We start from the raw sequence: 14,710 nt of genomic DNA on the forward strand, positions 1-14,710 counted from the left end.
AGTGCGCACACACGCTGCCCAGACCGTGGCCACTCCGGGGCAGGCCAGCCCCATCGCCACGGCGCTGCAATCGGCCAGACCCGGGTTCGCGTCCTCCCGGGGGTGTGACTCGGGCCAGGTCTCGCCAAGCCTCAGCCTCCTCATCCGAGAAACCGGGAGGCGCTCACGGCGGCGGCCCCCTCCCTCGGCCGGGACCCCACGAGGCGCCCCCTCCCCGAGCCCCACCCCCACCCGCCCCCACTCCACACCTCCCGCAGCAGGAAACACAAAGAGCGAGCTTAAACCCCGCAGGGTCCCTCCGACCGCAGGCTCTCCGAATGAATGAACGAGCGCCCAGGAGCGGCTCCGCACGCAGCCGCCCCGGAAGCGCCCCCGCGCGGCTCTCGGGCGCGGGGCTCCCGCCGACCCCCGCACGCACCCCCAGCCCGGCCGAGCCCCCGACGCCCGCGGGCAGCCTCCATTCATTCCCCGCCCCCTCCCGGCCGGCCCCGGGACCGGCCCCACCCGCCGGGGGGTCTCTCCCCGGCCCTCCGCGCCCCGCGTGGACCTGTCACCCCACGAGTCCGGCGCAGGCGGAGGGGCCGCCTCGCTCCTGACCTCGGCGCAGAGGCCAAGGGGAGCAGCCGTCCCCTCGGCCGCCGGGAAGGGGCCACAGCCCGGCCCGGCCCCCTCCCCTCCCCAGGGACCCGCCAAGTCCCCGCCGGGGACAGCGCGAGATAAGAGGGAGGGGACGGGCTCTCCAAATCCCCCTTCCCCGCGTCTTCTTCCCAGCACGTCAACCTCTCGCGCCCGCCCCCCAGCGCCTCGCAGACTGGGGTCATGGTGCCAGGGCTGCCCCCAGAAACCTCGGTGGAAAGGAGGGGGGGAGACACCCCCATACTCACCCACCGTCTCCTCCCCCTCAGCTGTTTACCTCACAGTTCCTCCAGCCTACAGGGCGCCGCCATCTTGGACGCGCAGCACCTCCCCCCGTCGTGAAACGTCCACTGCCGGCGGCGCCCTCCGCCACGAAAAAGAGTCCCCGGCCAGCACCGCCCTCCCTGGGGAACCGAAGGACGGATGAGCGCCGGCCGCAGCCCCGCCGGACGGGAGAGGCCACTCTGCTCATTTCAGGGGACGCAGGCTGGCGGCCAAAGCGACGAGGAGAGTTTTTAAGGTAGGGGGCGGGGACGGCGGAAGGATCCCGAAAGGAGGCCGCTGAGCGATCTTGTGACTCCGAAGGAGGCAGAAAGAAGGGCCGGCGCGGCGGGAGGAGCCACGCGAGAGCCCGGGGGGCGGGGCGGGGCGGGGCGGTCACGTGACGGGCCGGGCGGGCGGGCGCCGCGGCAGAGGCGTAAACAGGCTGCAGCCGGGCGCCCTGCGGCCCGATCCCGGCGGATTTGGTCTCCTTCGGGTCCGCCCGGGCGGATCCTGTGGACCCTCGCGGGAGGGGCGGCGACGCCAAGGCCCAGGGCGGCCCCCGTCCGCCGAGAGCCTCGCTGGCTTCCGCCTTCGGGACGCCGCGGCTTCGCGCCCGGGCCTGGCGGCGCTGGGAACCGACCCAGACGGGACGAGGCGCCCCGGGGCGGCGGCGCCCCCCACCCGGTTCCGCCGCGGCTCGGTGGGCGGGAGGCGAGGGTCCGCGGCGCCTGCTCCCCGGGCCGCGCAGGTGCGGCCGAGCCGGGACTGCGGCCGGGGGCTTCGGGCTGGGTTTCCAAGGCGAAGCGGGTTTGGGGACGTGGGAAGAGGACACCCAGGAGCCGGCGCCTGGTGGGCGGCTGACCGCCTTCGTCCGGGAAGCGAACGGGCCGCGGGGCCGGGCAGCCTGTGCTGGGGCCCGGGGTGTGCACGGGGGCTGCCGGCGGGTCGCCCAGGGCAGGTAGGACGCCCTCGTGGGAGTTAGGACGAAGGACGCGCTCTGGGCGAGCAGATGCCCGGCCTGGGCCCTGAGCCGTGGACGAACTTTGAGCAGAAATTTAGGGACGCACAGGCTTACGAGCTGGGCCGGGGGTGGGGGGCGCTGGTCCAGCCTGGTCCCGGAGGCGAGATCTGTGGATTGAAACTGGCCGGGCTTTGACGGCAGCTGTAGCCATCGCGCTAACGGGGCGAACCTCGGCTTCTGCATCTGGGACCTGGGGTCGTAACGCCTCGTTCGTTCGTGGGAGTGCGGGGTGGGCTCGGGAAAGCTACAAAGGGACCTCAAAGTGTGTGTGGGAACATGGAAGTAAAGCAAACGTTTGCAAAGAAAATTAAAAATCCGCGCGGCTCTTCGTGATCCTCATTTTCCGTGAGTGTCTGGAAGACGCTGTGCGTAACGCAGCCGCTGCTTCCGTTCGCGTTCGTTTTCCTGTTGCTGCGCTCGCCAGCAGTAGCTGTCACTCCCCGGGTGGGTCCACCCTGCTCATTTTGCTGGAGGATAGCGTGGGGAGCGGGCTCGGGGTTCTGTCAGCGCCCCCGGGGCGCGGGAGCTGGCTCCCGGCTTTGCGCTCACCGCAGTGCAGGGCGCTGGCGTGTTCAGAGACGCCTGGGACCGCCAGGGTCTGGGGGCGCTCAGAGTGAGGAGGGGGCAGGCAGAGCTCTGGGGGCCTCCTCTCCTGTCCCCTCCTTGGCCGCACCCGGCAGGAATGCTTGCTACTGCACAGAAGAGCGTGGTGCAGAGCTCAACTGCTGGCTCTCGAGGGGGCCGTCCCCGCGTCCTACTCTGGAAGAGGACCGGTGATTGTCTTAGCGTGGACCACCGGGGCAGAGACGGCCATGCGGGGGTAGCGTACGCTCCGCTGGGTTGATTTCTGCTAAACAGATGTCAATCAGAGAGCTACCTCCAGGCGCCACCTGCAGCCTCCCTGGGGCAGGGCCTTCCTGGCTGGCCCGCGTCAAGGCGGAGCCCTGTACAGGACGGGTGCTGCTGATGTCCGTGGTGGACAGTCATTGCGTGTGTGCCCCTTATGAGGAAGCGGATCGCCCCTGCGGGATTCCTCCTGTGCTCGCGGCCTGAGCGCATAGCACCACCCCCAGACCACCACGCGCGGACCAGGCCTGGCCAAGCAGAGGCCCCCATCATCTAACCAGGTTGACTGGCGCGTTGTCGGACATGGGACTTGAGCCAGGCCGGTCAGCCTGCTTCCCTGGGTCCTTATCTGTGGATGCTGAAAGAGAGGTTTTTCTCTTCCTCTGAGGGTCACAGAAGTGGCACCGGGAGCCGTGGTCCTCTGTCCTGTCCCACAGGAAACTGAGTAAGAAGTCTGGCCAGAAGAGGAAAGAGAGACAGAGAAATGCAGGTTGCTGTCCTCCGTTTGAGCTGTTCTTGGGCTTCAGCTTCCAGCTGCCTGCGGGGCGGCCCCCATCCGGTCACTCCGCCCTTGTACACGGCTCCTGTAGGTCAGAGCCCAAGGCCCCCGCAGTCCCGTCCCTTCCCCTCACTGTCTAGCTCCGTGTCCTCCGAGGACGTGGTCCTGCCCTGCTCAGGCCGGCTCCCCCGTCCGTCACGGCTCCCCACCCTGTGCTGGTCTTTCGCTGTCTAGGCTGCCTCGTGCTGTCCCACCTTCTGAGCCGGCCTGTGCCTCCTTGTTGCGTTTGACCAAGTTGAGGCAGGGCCAGAGGAGGGAGAAAGAGCCTTCCCACAGGGCTGCCCGGCTCCCCCCCCCCCCATCCCCTAGAGGTGACAGTGCCTCCCCGCGGTCACTGCCCACCCGGCTCCCCCGTGTGTTAGCAATGGCTCCCCACACTCAAACCCTAGAGGTGACAGTGCCTCCCCGCGGTCACTGCCCACCTGGCTTCCCCTGTGTGTTAGCAATGGCTCCCCCCCACACACTCAAACCCTAGAGGTGACAGTGCCTCCCTGCGGTCACTGCCCACCCGGCTCCCCCGTGTGTTAGCAATGCCCCCCACTCATCCCCTAGAGGTGACAGTGCCTCCCCGCGGTCACTGCCCACCCTGCTCCCCCGTGTGTTAGCAATGGCTCCCCCCCCCCCACTCATCCCCTAGAGGTGACAGTGCCTCCCTGCGGTCACTGCCCACCCGGCTTCCCCTGTGTGTTAGCAATGGCTCCCCCCCACACACTCAAACCCTAGAGGTGACAGTGCCTCCCCGCCGTCACTGCCCAGGGAGTTCCCCACTGTTTGTTTCTCTAAAGCTACTTGCACCTCTGGCTTTTTAATTTCCCTTTTGAGGTGTGCTGATGCCGCACCCCCTTCTGAGAGAACGTGCCCACGGCCTGAGCTGCCCGCTGAGAACCACCCCGGACTCACGGGTGCTCACAGCGCTGAGTGGGCCTGGGTCCACCCCTGAAAAGCTTCTCACTGAGCCAGCCAGATTCTCCTTCCTGCTGCTTTGCAGGAGAGACCCCGGGCATTGGTTGAGGCTTGCGACTGCACAACTCCAGGGGGCACCATTCGAACGGCTGTGCTCCTGGGGATTCAGGTCACCTAAACACAGGCCCCACGTGCACGCCCTCTGGGTTGTGCGACAAGGCAGCGCTGTGTTGGCCGGCATACGGCTTTGCATCCAGCACCTTGGACAGCAGAGAGGAAGCAGGACGAGCAGCTAAGAGGTTGCTGGGAAGCAGGTATGCCCCCGGGGGAGCAGGCCTGGTGAGGAGGAACACAGGGCCCTGGGGAGGCGGGAGAGCACAGGACAACAGCTCACGGCAGTGAGGCCTGGCCACACCTGCTGCTCCTGTTGGAAGGTACCTGGGTGCCTCTTCAAAACATGTTCGCTTCCCCCGAGCAGTGTTCCTGACCAGCACGTGAGCCCAGAGGTGGCCAAGAACGCCTTCCCTTCTTCACCTGGGTGACACCTGCTCACACCTGTTCTGCCCGGAGTCAGCTGCAACGTGACTTCCGCTAGGAAAACTCGGGACCTGGAGGAGGGAGGAGGGGCACCTGCCAGCCGTGAAATGCCTGCTTCCTGCGGTGTGTGTGCAGGAGTGGGCCTGTCTCCCTCCAAACTCTCAAGGCTCTCTCTGCTGTCCCCAGGAGGTGTGCTAGTTCAAGGTCAGACGCCAAGGTTGAAAGCCAGCGTCCTCGTCAGAGCTCCCTGCTCGTGGGTCTGCAAAGGGCAGTGGGAGGTGGCCCAGGTGAGCCAGCAGACAGAAGGTGTCTCTGTCTCTGTCAGTCTGCTCATCGAATAAAGGGAGGGGGGTCCTTGGACCAACCGTAAGGAAAACCCTTCAAGACTGAGGGGGAGCAGGGAGCGTTGGTGCCCACAGGGAGCTAAGTGGCGCCGTGGCTGCCAGCTCTGACGTCAGTGCTCCTGTGGGAGGCCCGACGCTCCCTGAGATCCAGTCGGCTCCCCTCGTGCACTGACTCGGGAGACCTGGGTGCTGAAACAGCACCACAAATGCAGTGGCTTGCACGTGGGGGTTTATTGGAAGTCAAGGTGTCAGCCGTGTTGGCTCCTCCCCAGGGCTGCACACTGGAATCTGTCCAGGCCTCCCTCCTAGCTTCAGGTCAGCTGGAAGTTTTGGGTGCCCCTCGGCTTGAGACACATCCCTCTGACCTACACCGTTGCACTCACATGGGCTCTCCCTGGTGTCGGTCTTGGCGCCCGAGTTCCCCCCTCTCCCCTATTATAAGGACAACAGGTGTATTTAATTGGGATCCCACCCTATTTGCTTTCCGTACTTAATTTGAAAGGCAGAGTAATGGAGGGAAAGAGAGAGAATCTCCCATGTACGGTTCATTCCCCAGATGGTTGCAGCAGCATGTCTGGGCCCAGCTGAAGCCAGGAGTCAGGAACTCCATCCAGGTGTGGTGGGGGCTTGGGCCATCATCTGCAGCCTTCTGAGGTGTGTTAGCAGGGAACTGGGGCAGGAGAGAGCTGGACGCAAACCGATGCTCCAACACGGGATGTGGGTGTTATATCCCTGACCCCCAACGCATCCGTAATCTCATCTGAACGGATTACATCTGCAGTGGGCTAGGATTTCAGTGTGGGGTTGGGCAGTAAATTCAGGCTCTAACAGGTGCCAAGGGCTGAGTTGGTCACATGATCGTCCATGGGTTGTGAAAGGGGCCCTCGGCCGGCGCCGCGGCTCACTAGGCTAATCCTCCGCCTAGCGGCGCCGGCACACCGGGTTCTAGTCCCGGTCGGGGCTCCGGATTCTGTCCCGGTTGCCCCTCTTCCAGGCCAGCCCTCTGCTGTGGCCAGGGAGTGCAGTGGAGGATGGCCCAGGTGCTTGGGCCCTGCACCCCATGGGAGACCAGGAAAAGCACCTGGCTCCTGGCTCCTGCCATCGGATCAGCGCGGTGCGCCGGCCTCAGCGCGCCGGCCGCGGCGGCCATTGGAGGGTGAACCAACGGCAAAAAGGAAGACCTTTCTCTCTCTCTCTCTCTCTCTCTCTCTCACTGTCCACTCTGCCTGTCAAAAAATAAAAAAAAAAAAGAAAGGGGCCCTCTCACTGTGCACCTGCTCATTCCCTTTTTGTGTGTGTGTGTGTATTTTTAAAGATTAATTTATTTATTTGAAAGTGTTACACAGAGAGAGGAGAGGCAGAGAGAGAGAGGTCTTCCATCAACTGGTTCACTCCCCAGATGGTGGCAATGGCCGGAGCTGTGCTGATCAGGAGCCAGGAGCTTCTTCCAGGTCTCCCACGTGGGTGCAGGGGCCCAAAGGACTTGGGCCATCTTCTACTGCTTTCCCAGGCCAAAGCAGGGAGCTGGACTGGAAGTGGAGCAGCTGGGTTTTGAACCGGCACCCATATGGGATGCCGGCGCTTCAGGCCAGGGCGTTAACCCACTGAGCCACAATGCCGGCCCCTGCTCATTCCCTTTTATCGTCTTTCCCCACGTCTAGTTCCCGCCTGTCCCGTAAGTAGCCATTCTAACGTCTGTGACAAGCATCTTTTAGCCTTTGTGGGCCCCTGCAGGGTGCGTGTGTTTACCCTGTATCAGTGAGATCTTGGTGTAGCCAGTGATCTGTTTCTGGCCATCTTCCCCATTCTGCATTACGTGTGGAAGCTCCGTCCACGTTGCTCTGTGTCCCCCTGGCCTGTAGCCCCTAACTGCTGGCAGTGACTCCGTAATGTGATCTATCCTAGTGCCTCCATCTCCCCAGGAGCCACGCCACACTGCCGTCAGTGACAACATGGTGAGGGATGTCCCCGCACTTCTCCCCTGGTGGATTCGCCGAGAATTTCTCTGGGATACCTAGCCAGGGGTAAAGCTGAGGGTCTTGGGGTTCGTGGATTTACTTGTAATACACTAGGAGTCAAGCCGGTGCCGCGGCTCACTAGGCTAATCCTCCGCCTTGCGGCGCCGGCACAACGGGTTCTAGTCCCGGTCGGGGCGCCGGATTCTTTCCCCAGTTGCCCCTCTTCCAGGCCAGCTCTCTGCTGTGGCCCGGGAGGGCAGTGGAGGATGGCCCAAGTGCTTGGGCCCTGCACCCCATGGGAGAGCAGGATAAGTACCTGGCTCCTGCCATCGGATCAGCGCGGTGCACCGGCCGCAGCAAGCCAGCCGTGGCGGCCATTGGAGGGTGAACCAACAGCAGAAGGAAGACCTTTCTCTCTGTCTCTCTCTCTCACTGTCCACTCTGCCTGTCAAAAAAAAAAAAAAAAAAGCCATCTTAAAAAAAAATACACTAGGAGTCTTCAGAAAGCTCATGAAGAAGCGGGCCTATGGCCTGGGAGTTCAGACACTAACAAAAATGCTTGCCTGCCCATACAGGAGTGCCTGGGTTCATTCTCAGCGCCACTCCTGATTCCACCTTCCTGCTGATGCACACCTGGGAGGCAGCAGGTGGTGGACGGGTGCTTCCCATCACATGGGAGACCTGGACGGAGTTCCTAGTCCGCGTATTCTTCATGGTCTGGTCCCAGGGGTTGTGGGCGTTCGGGAAGTGAACCAATAGATGGATGTTTCTCTCTCCATATCTCAAATTTTGAAATTAAAATTTTTAAGTTCATGGAAAATGCATACTATGAAAAAACTGTCTATGGACTTCAAAAAAATTTTTGCAACAAAATAAGCTTATCTTTTAATCACATTTTCTGCAAGTTTCCAAGTGCCCCCCGGTACACCACTGCCCGAGTCTCTGCTCCCATCAGAAGTCCACAAAAGTACCTGTGTATTCTTGCTAACACTTGGTAACGACCAACTCTGTAATTGTTTCTATATAACAGGGCCAGAGTGACGTGTGAGCCTCGCTTTGATATGATGAGTGGAGCATTTTTGTGCTATTGGCGTCTTGTGTGTTACTCTCTGTAAATTGCTAGTTCCTGTCTCTTGACTGTTTTCCCAGTGGAGTTAGGATCTTCTCCTGTTGATTTGCTGGAGTACCCTATATGTTCCACGCACGTGTCCCTTGTTGGCTGTAGACGTTTCAACTCTCTCCTCCCAGTCTGGTATCGCACCTATCAGCTGTCTATATTGTATCTCAGTGGAAAAGAGTTATGAATTTTGGAGCCATCAGATTCACCTCTTTTTCTTTTTGACTTTGTTTAGCCTAACCCTAAATTTATTGAGACTAATGCTTGTCATAGTTATAACTGAATCACGTGGCATTAGAACAGGCTAAAGAGGCAGATGAAAAATATAAATCAAGTAACTTTTTAAACCAATGTTTAAAAATATATTTGGGGAGTGGGCGTGTGGTAATCAAGACGCCTGCATCCCACATCAGCATGCTTGGGGTTCAGCGCCTGGCTCCAGCCTCTTGCCAGGGCAGGTCAGAGGAGGCGGGTGATGGCTCAGTGCTCGGGTTCCTGCCAGCCGTGTGGGAAGCCCGGCTTCCTGTCTTTGGCCTTGCCTGGCCCTGACCTATAAGGCCTTTGGGGAGTGAAGCAGCAGATGGAAGGTCTCCCTGTCTCTCTCTCTTTCTCTGCCACTCTGCCTTTCAAATAAATGAAAAGGAAAGAAGGGAGGGGTGGAGGGAGGGAGGGAGGGAGGGAGGGAGGAAGGGAGGAGATAATGGGAGTGGGGTGTTTGGCCCAGAAGTTACCCCACATCACTTACCAGAGTGCCTGGGTTTGATTCTCAGCCTGGGCTGCCGATTCCAGCTTCCTGCCGGTGTAGACCCTGGGAGGCAGTGGTAAACGCTCCAGCAGATGGATTCCTGCCACCCACGTGGGAGGCCTGGGTTCAGTTTCCAGCTCCTGGGTTCAGCCTGGCCTAGCCCCAGTCATTGCATGTAGGGAGTGAACCAGGGGAGGACTGTGTGTCGGTCTCTGTCTCTGTGCCTCCCAAATTAAAAAATAATAGTAACATTAGGTATAAATTTGGTCCTTCAATTTTGGTTATTTTTGCTTGCTCTTAGTAACTTTTTCATTTTCTTTTAAGTAAGGAAGCACCACAGACATGCAGGTCCTGCTAATGCAGTGGCCGGGCTTCCCCATGTGTGCGTGCGTGTGTGTGTGTGGGTGTGCATGTGTGTGCGCGCATGTCTGTACGTGTGTGTATGCATGTGTGTGTGTGTGTGAGTGTTTCAGTTCCAGTTTTATGTCAATGCTGCCAAAACCAGCATTATACTTTGGGTTTTTGAGGTTTTGCCTTTTCCTACACTTTGTCATAAAAAATCATTCTTGAGTGTTCTATGTATTGATATTCTTTATATTTCGTGTTTCACTTTTAGATCTCTGTGAAGGCCAAGAAAGTGGGTCAGTCCTGCCTCCTGCCAGCTGACGGAGGCCCCAGCTGCCGCGGCCACACTTGCAACAGGGTCACACATCCGCGACCTCTCTCGGCCAGGGGCCAAGCAACCACAGGGATCCTCATGGAGGCCAGTCCTTCTGAGGTGGGGGGCGTCAGCTGGAGGCCGCATCATCTGACTGAGGGGCCCTCTCCTGAGACTGCAGTGCATTGTGGGACTCCTCCTCACAGCCCCCCACCCACCCCTGTGTCAGATCTGCATCACTGTGTTCTTCCATTTTCTGTCGCTATCGAGAAATGCCCGAGGCCGGGCACTTGCAAGAGAAAAGCCGTTTATGCAGCTCACAGATTCGGAGGCTGGACGTCCAAGGTCAGGCTGCTCCCTGGAGTTGGCCTCTGCCGAGAGCCTCCTTGGCTACACCACATGACAGGAAGCCAGAGACCGGGACGGAGACCGTGGTTAACATCACTGTCCCAGCTCGCTCACAGGCACTGCCTGGGTCCCGTGAGAGTGACTTGATCTCCTCCGAGGGAAGACTCCAGCACCCAGTCACCCTCCAGCAGGCTCCACCCGCTGCACCTGCCCCACCTCAGCACCCCACGCTGCGGACCAAGCGTCCAGCACACAGGCCCCTGGGCCCACACTGAAGCCCCCAAACCGGGCACTGTCCGAGGGCTCTCCACCCTCTCCAGTGGCCTCGCCTGTTAGCGTTCGGTACCAGGCACTGTGTAGTTCCTAATCTTAATTTTGTGCGTTTCTGAGTTTTTTAGTTTAGGCTTGGTTATCACTGAAGTAGAGAAATTCTTGTTGATTTTTTTGTTAGGTTCTTACATCTAGTTGAACTCTTTGATTCTAATAGTTCGTCACTTACACTAATAGTTCGTCACTTATTGTTTACTTATTTGGTTATGAGGTAGAGAATCAGAGAGAGAGAGAGACAGAGCTCCCCTCTGCTGGTTCACTCCCCAAGTGCCCACAGTAGCTCCCAGCAGGGGCCAGGAGCAGGAACCCAGCCCAGGTCTCCCATGTGGGTGCAGGGCCGTCACCACGGCCTCTCAGGCCTGCACTGGCCGGAAGCTGGCCTCAGGAAGGGAGCCCGGCGTTGAACACAGGCACTGTGATGCAGGAGGTGGCACCTTAACCCCTGGGCCGAAAGTCTGCCCTGGTTTTGATGGTTGGTTTTTCTTGGTATCTGTTCATGTCAACTGGAAATGAAACAGTTCTGGGCCGGCGCCGCAGCTCACTAAGCTAATCCTCCGCCTTGCGGCGCCGGCACACCAGGTTCTAGTCCCGGTCGGGGCGCCAGATTCTGTCCCTGTTGCCCTTCTTCCAGGCCAGCTCTCTGCTGTGGCCAGGGAGTGCAGTGGAGGATGGCCCAAGTCCTTGGGCCCTGCACCCCATGGGAGACCAGGAGGAAGCGCCTGGCTCCTGGCTTCGGATCAGCGTGGTACACTGGCTGCAGTGGCCATTGGGGGATGAACCAACAGAAAAGGAAGACCTTTCTCTCTGTCTCTCTCTCTCTCACTGTCCACTCTGCCTGTCAAAAAAAACAATATGTATCCATAACTCATTACCTTCTCTGTGCAATGGCTAGTATTACAGGTCAGTTGAATTTACAAACCTTGTATCACTCTCCTTCTGTTTCCTGCCTCCTGTTCTCTGTTCTACTGTTGTCATGGGTTTTGCTGCTACATAGGTTGCAAGCACCACGAAACATTGTTTTAAATATGTATTTAATTGAGAGGTGGGATCTTTCATCTACTGGTGTACCCCCCAAATAGCCACAGAAGCTGGGACTGGGCCAGACCAAAGCCAGGAACTAAGAGCTTCAGCTGGTTCTCCCATGTGGGTGCAGGGATCCAAGCACTTGGCCATCTTCTGCCGCTTTACCAGGCGCATCAGCAGGGAGCTGGATTGGAAGCAGAGCAGCCGGGACTCAAACTGCTGCTCCAATATGGGAGGCTGGCGTTGCAGGCTGTGGCTTCATGCGCTGGGCCACAACACCTGCCCCATTGTTATTGTTTTTAAATAAGCGATTATGTTTAAAGAAATAAACAGAAAAAATGTTGTAAATGTTGTAGTTCTTTACATATTTAACATTGCCAGCATTCTTTTTTTGGGGGGGGGGCATGGATTCAAGTTTCTGTCTGGAATCATACTCTTGCTACTTAAAGAAGTTCCTTTAACATTTTTTTCTTTTTAAAAAATTTATTTGTTTGAAAGAGTTACAGAGAGAAGAGATACAGAAAGAGATTTTCCATCCACTGGTTCACCCCCAGATGCCTGTAATGATTTGGGCTGGGCCAGGAGCCAGGAGCTTCTTTGGGATCTCCCACGCGGGTGCAGGGGCTCAAGCACTTGGGCCATCCTCCACTGCTTTCCAGGCACTTTAGCAAGGAGCTGGATTGGAAGTGGAGGAACTGGGACTCCAACCGGCACCCATGTGGGCTGCCAGCACTGCAGGCGGTGGCTTTACCCACTATGCCACAATGCCAACCCTATCCTTTAACACTCCTTATAATGTGAGCTTGTCGTGAATCTTTGAACCTTCATTTGTCTGAAAAAGTGTATTTCACATTTATTTTTGAAAGGTATTTTCATTGAGTATAGAATTCTAGGCTGACAATTCCTTTCTTTCAATTTTTTTAAAGATTTTTTTTTCAAAGAGTTACAGAGAGAGAGGGAGAGACAGAGAGAGATCTTCCATGTGCTGGTTCCCTCCCCAGATGGTCACAATGCGGCTGGGCCAGGCCGAAGCCAGGAGCCAGGATTTTCTTCTGGTTTTCCACGTGGGTGCAGGGGCCCAAGCACTTGGGCCACCTTCTGCTGCTTTCCCAGGCCATTAGGGAGCTGGATTGGAAGTGGAGCAGCCGGGACTCGAACTGGAGCCCATATGGATGCTGGCATTGCAGGCAACAGCTTCACCCAGTATGCCACAGCACTGGCCCCATTGGTTTTATTTATTTATTTATTTATTTACTGAAAGACAGAGTGACAGAGAGCTAAGTCAGGAGCCTAAACTCCATCCTGATGTCGCACACGAGGTGCAGGGCCCTGAACACGTGAGCTGTGTTCCACTGCTTTTCCAGGATGCATTAGCAGGGAGCAGCTGGGACTGTCACTTGCTGGTACCCCAAGTGGCAGCATAACCCACTATGCCGCGACACTGGTCCCCCTCTCTCAGCTTTGTGAAGATACTCTGTTGTCTCCTAGACGGCATAATTTCCTCTTTTTTTAAAGATTTATTATTTATTTGAAAGAGTTACATTAAGAGAGGATTCTTCCATCTGCTGGTTCATCCCCAGATGGCTGCAACGGCCTGGTCTAGACCAGGCCAAAGCCAGGAGCTCCACCCGGGTCTCCCACGTGGGTTCAGGGGCTCAAACACTTGGGCCATCCTCTGCTGCTCTCCCAGGCCACAGCAGAGAACTAGATTGGAACAGAGCAGCCGGGACATGGACCGGCTCCTACATGGGATGCCAGCGTCATGCCCCGCGTGGTGCAGTTTTAAAGGTGGTGCCTTTGAGGGCTGGGGCTCAGCAGATGATTCAGTCACTGGGCGCGTCGCCCGGTTTCCTATAAAACGGGCAAGGTCCCTGCTGTCTGGCTTCCTCCCCCGCGTGAGATGGTTTCCCGGCGCTCCCAGATGTGTGCTGAGTGAGCCTCTGGATGAAGCGCCCCGGCCTCGGTATTTCATCCAGCAGGGAACGCCAGAGGGCGCCAGCGGCCGCGAGGGACCGGCAGAGGCGGCCGCCTGGGGCGCGTCCCCCCCGCAGCCCCCCTGACATCTCCACTTGGCCCTGGGCTCCAGAGCCAGCAGAGCCACTTCCTGCTGCCCGAGGCCGCCCAGCCCGTGGCCATCGTTACAGCAGAAGCAGCGCACACACTGGCACGAGAAGGCCTTCTTGCAACTGAACGTGAAACACTGAGCAAGCAGAAACCTGTGAGTTCAAGTGGATACTCAAATGCAAGAAAGAGCGGAAAGAGAACCCAACCATGTCGCCACCTCGCTACGAACACCAGCAATTGGAGAAAAGACTGATCGGTGACACTCTCGACTGGAAGAACCACGTTCAGCCCCAGTGAATAAGAGAAAGTTCTTTGCACTTATAAAATCAGTCAATCAATCAATCATGTGGCTGGCGCTGTGGCATAGAGGGTAAAGCTGCCACCTGCAGCACTGGCATCCCATATGGGCGCCGGTTCTAGTTCTGGCTGCTCCACTTCGGATCCAGCTCTCTGCTATGGCCTGGGAAAGCAGTGGAAGATGGCCCAAGTCCTTGGGACCCTGCATCCACGTGGGAGACCCAGAAGAAGCTCCTGGCTCCTGGCTTTAGATCGGCACAGCTCTGGCCATTGCAGCCATCTGGAGAGTGAACCAGGGGTGGAATCTCTCTCTCTCTCTCTCTCTCTGCCTCTCCTTCTCTTTCTGTGTAACTCTGACTTTAAAAAAAAAAAAACTTAGCGCCGGCACACCGGGTTCTAGTCCCGGTTGGGGCGCCGGATTCTGTCCTGGTTGCCCCTCTTCCAGGCCAGCTCTCTGCTGTGGCCAGGGAGTGCAGTGGAGGATGGCCCAAGTGCTTGGGCCCTGCACCCCATGGGAGACCAGGAAAAGCACCTGGCTCCTGGCTCCTGCCATCGGATCAGCGCGGTGCGCCGGCCGCAGCTCGCCGGCCGCGGCGGCCATTGGAGGGTGAACCAACGGCAAAGGAAGACCTTTCTCTCTGTCTCTCTCTCTCACTGTCCACTCTGCCTGTTAAAAAATTAAAAAAAAAAAAACTTAAAAAAATCATAAATGTAGAAGGAATGGTGGAATTAGAAAATTCTCCACTTTGTTTGGATCAGCAGTGGATGCAGGGGAGGTTGACAGAGTTCCGCCCCACGGGTCACTTCTCAGCCTCCTGTGAGGGGTCCTCTGGGAGCCCCTGCCTGACACCCCCAGCCTGAATCTCACCAAACCTTGGGGCTGACTCTCAGGATGCGAGGGACGAAGGAACCAGGTCAGCGGCCCCAGGGAGACACAGGCAGACAACCGTGGCACCTCCGATACCCGCGTGGGTTCTCAAGGGGGCGAAGCCAACACCCGAGGAAGGCGGCAGGGGGCGCTGTCCAGCCGCCGACGCCGCGCTGGGACCTGGCCGCGCCC

At 58.4% G+C, this 14,710-nt stretch overlaps 1 protein-coding gene and 1 long non-coding RNA gene across 8 annotated transcripts in view; one reads left to right on the forward strand and one right to left on the reverse strand.

Moving 5' to 3' along the window:
* TSC1 (TSC complex subunit 1) overlaps nucleotides 1-1,053 on the reverse strand; it is a 64,329-nt gene extending 63,276 nt beyond the window's left edge. For 3 of the 6 annotated variants that reach the window (XM_070058378.1, XM_070058370.1, XM_070058360.1), the window contains exon 1: nucleotides 914-1,053. The gene's annotated coding sequence lies outside the window, so the exon portion shown is untranslated. Of the gene's footprint in view, nucleotides 1-884 lie in introns of all 6 variants that reach the window. The other 3 variants (XM_070058379.1, XM_070058365.1, XM_070058366.1) reach the window with 2 other exon arrangements.
* On the forward strand, nucleotides 1,024-11,632 carry LOC127485443 (uncharacterized). Of its 2 annotated transcripts, XR_007912499.2 has the most exons (3): nucleotides 1,024-1,156; nucleotides 3,164-5,053; nucleotides 9,547-11,632. It is a non-coding gene; the product is annotated as an uncharacterized lncRNA (long non-coding RNA). The 2 variants fall into 2 exon arrangements; XR_011382805.1 differs by lacking the exon at nucleotides 1,024-1,156 and having other exon boundaries at nucleotides 1,294-5,053.
* The last annotated feature ends 3,078 nt before the right edge of the window (nucleotides 11,633-14,710 follow it).

The sequence above is a fragment of the Oryctolagus cuniculus genome, chromosome 1 (assembly GCF_964237555.1).
Source record: "Oryctolagus cuniculus chromosome 1, mOryCun1.1, whole genome shotgun sequence".
Lineage (NCBI taxonomy): Eukaryota > Metazoa > Chordata > Mammalia > Lagomorpha > Leporidae > Oryctolagus > Oryctolagus cuniculus.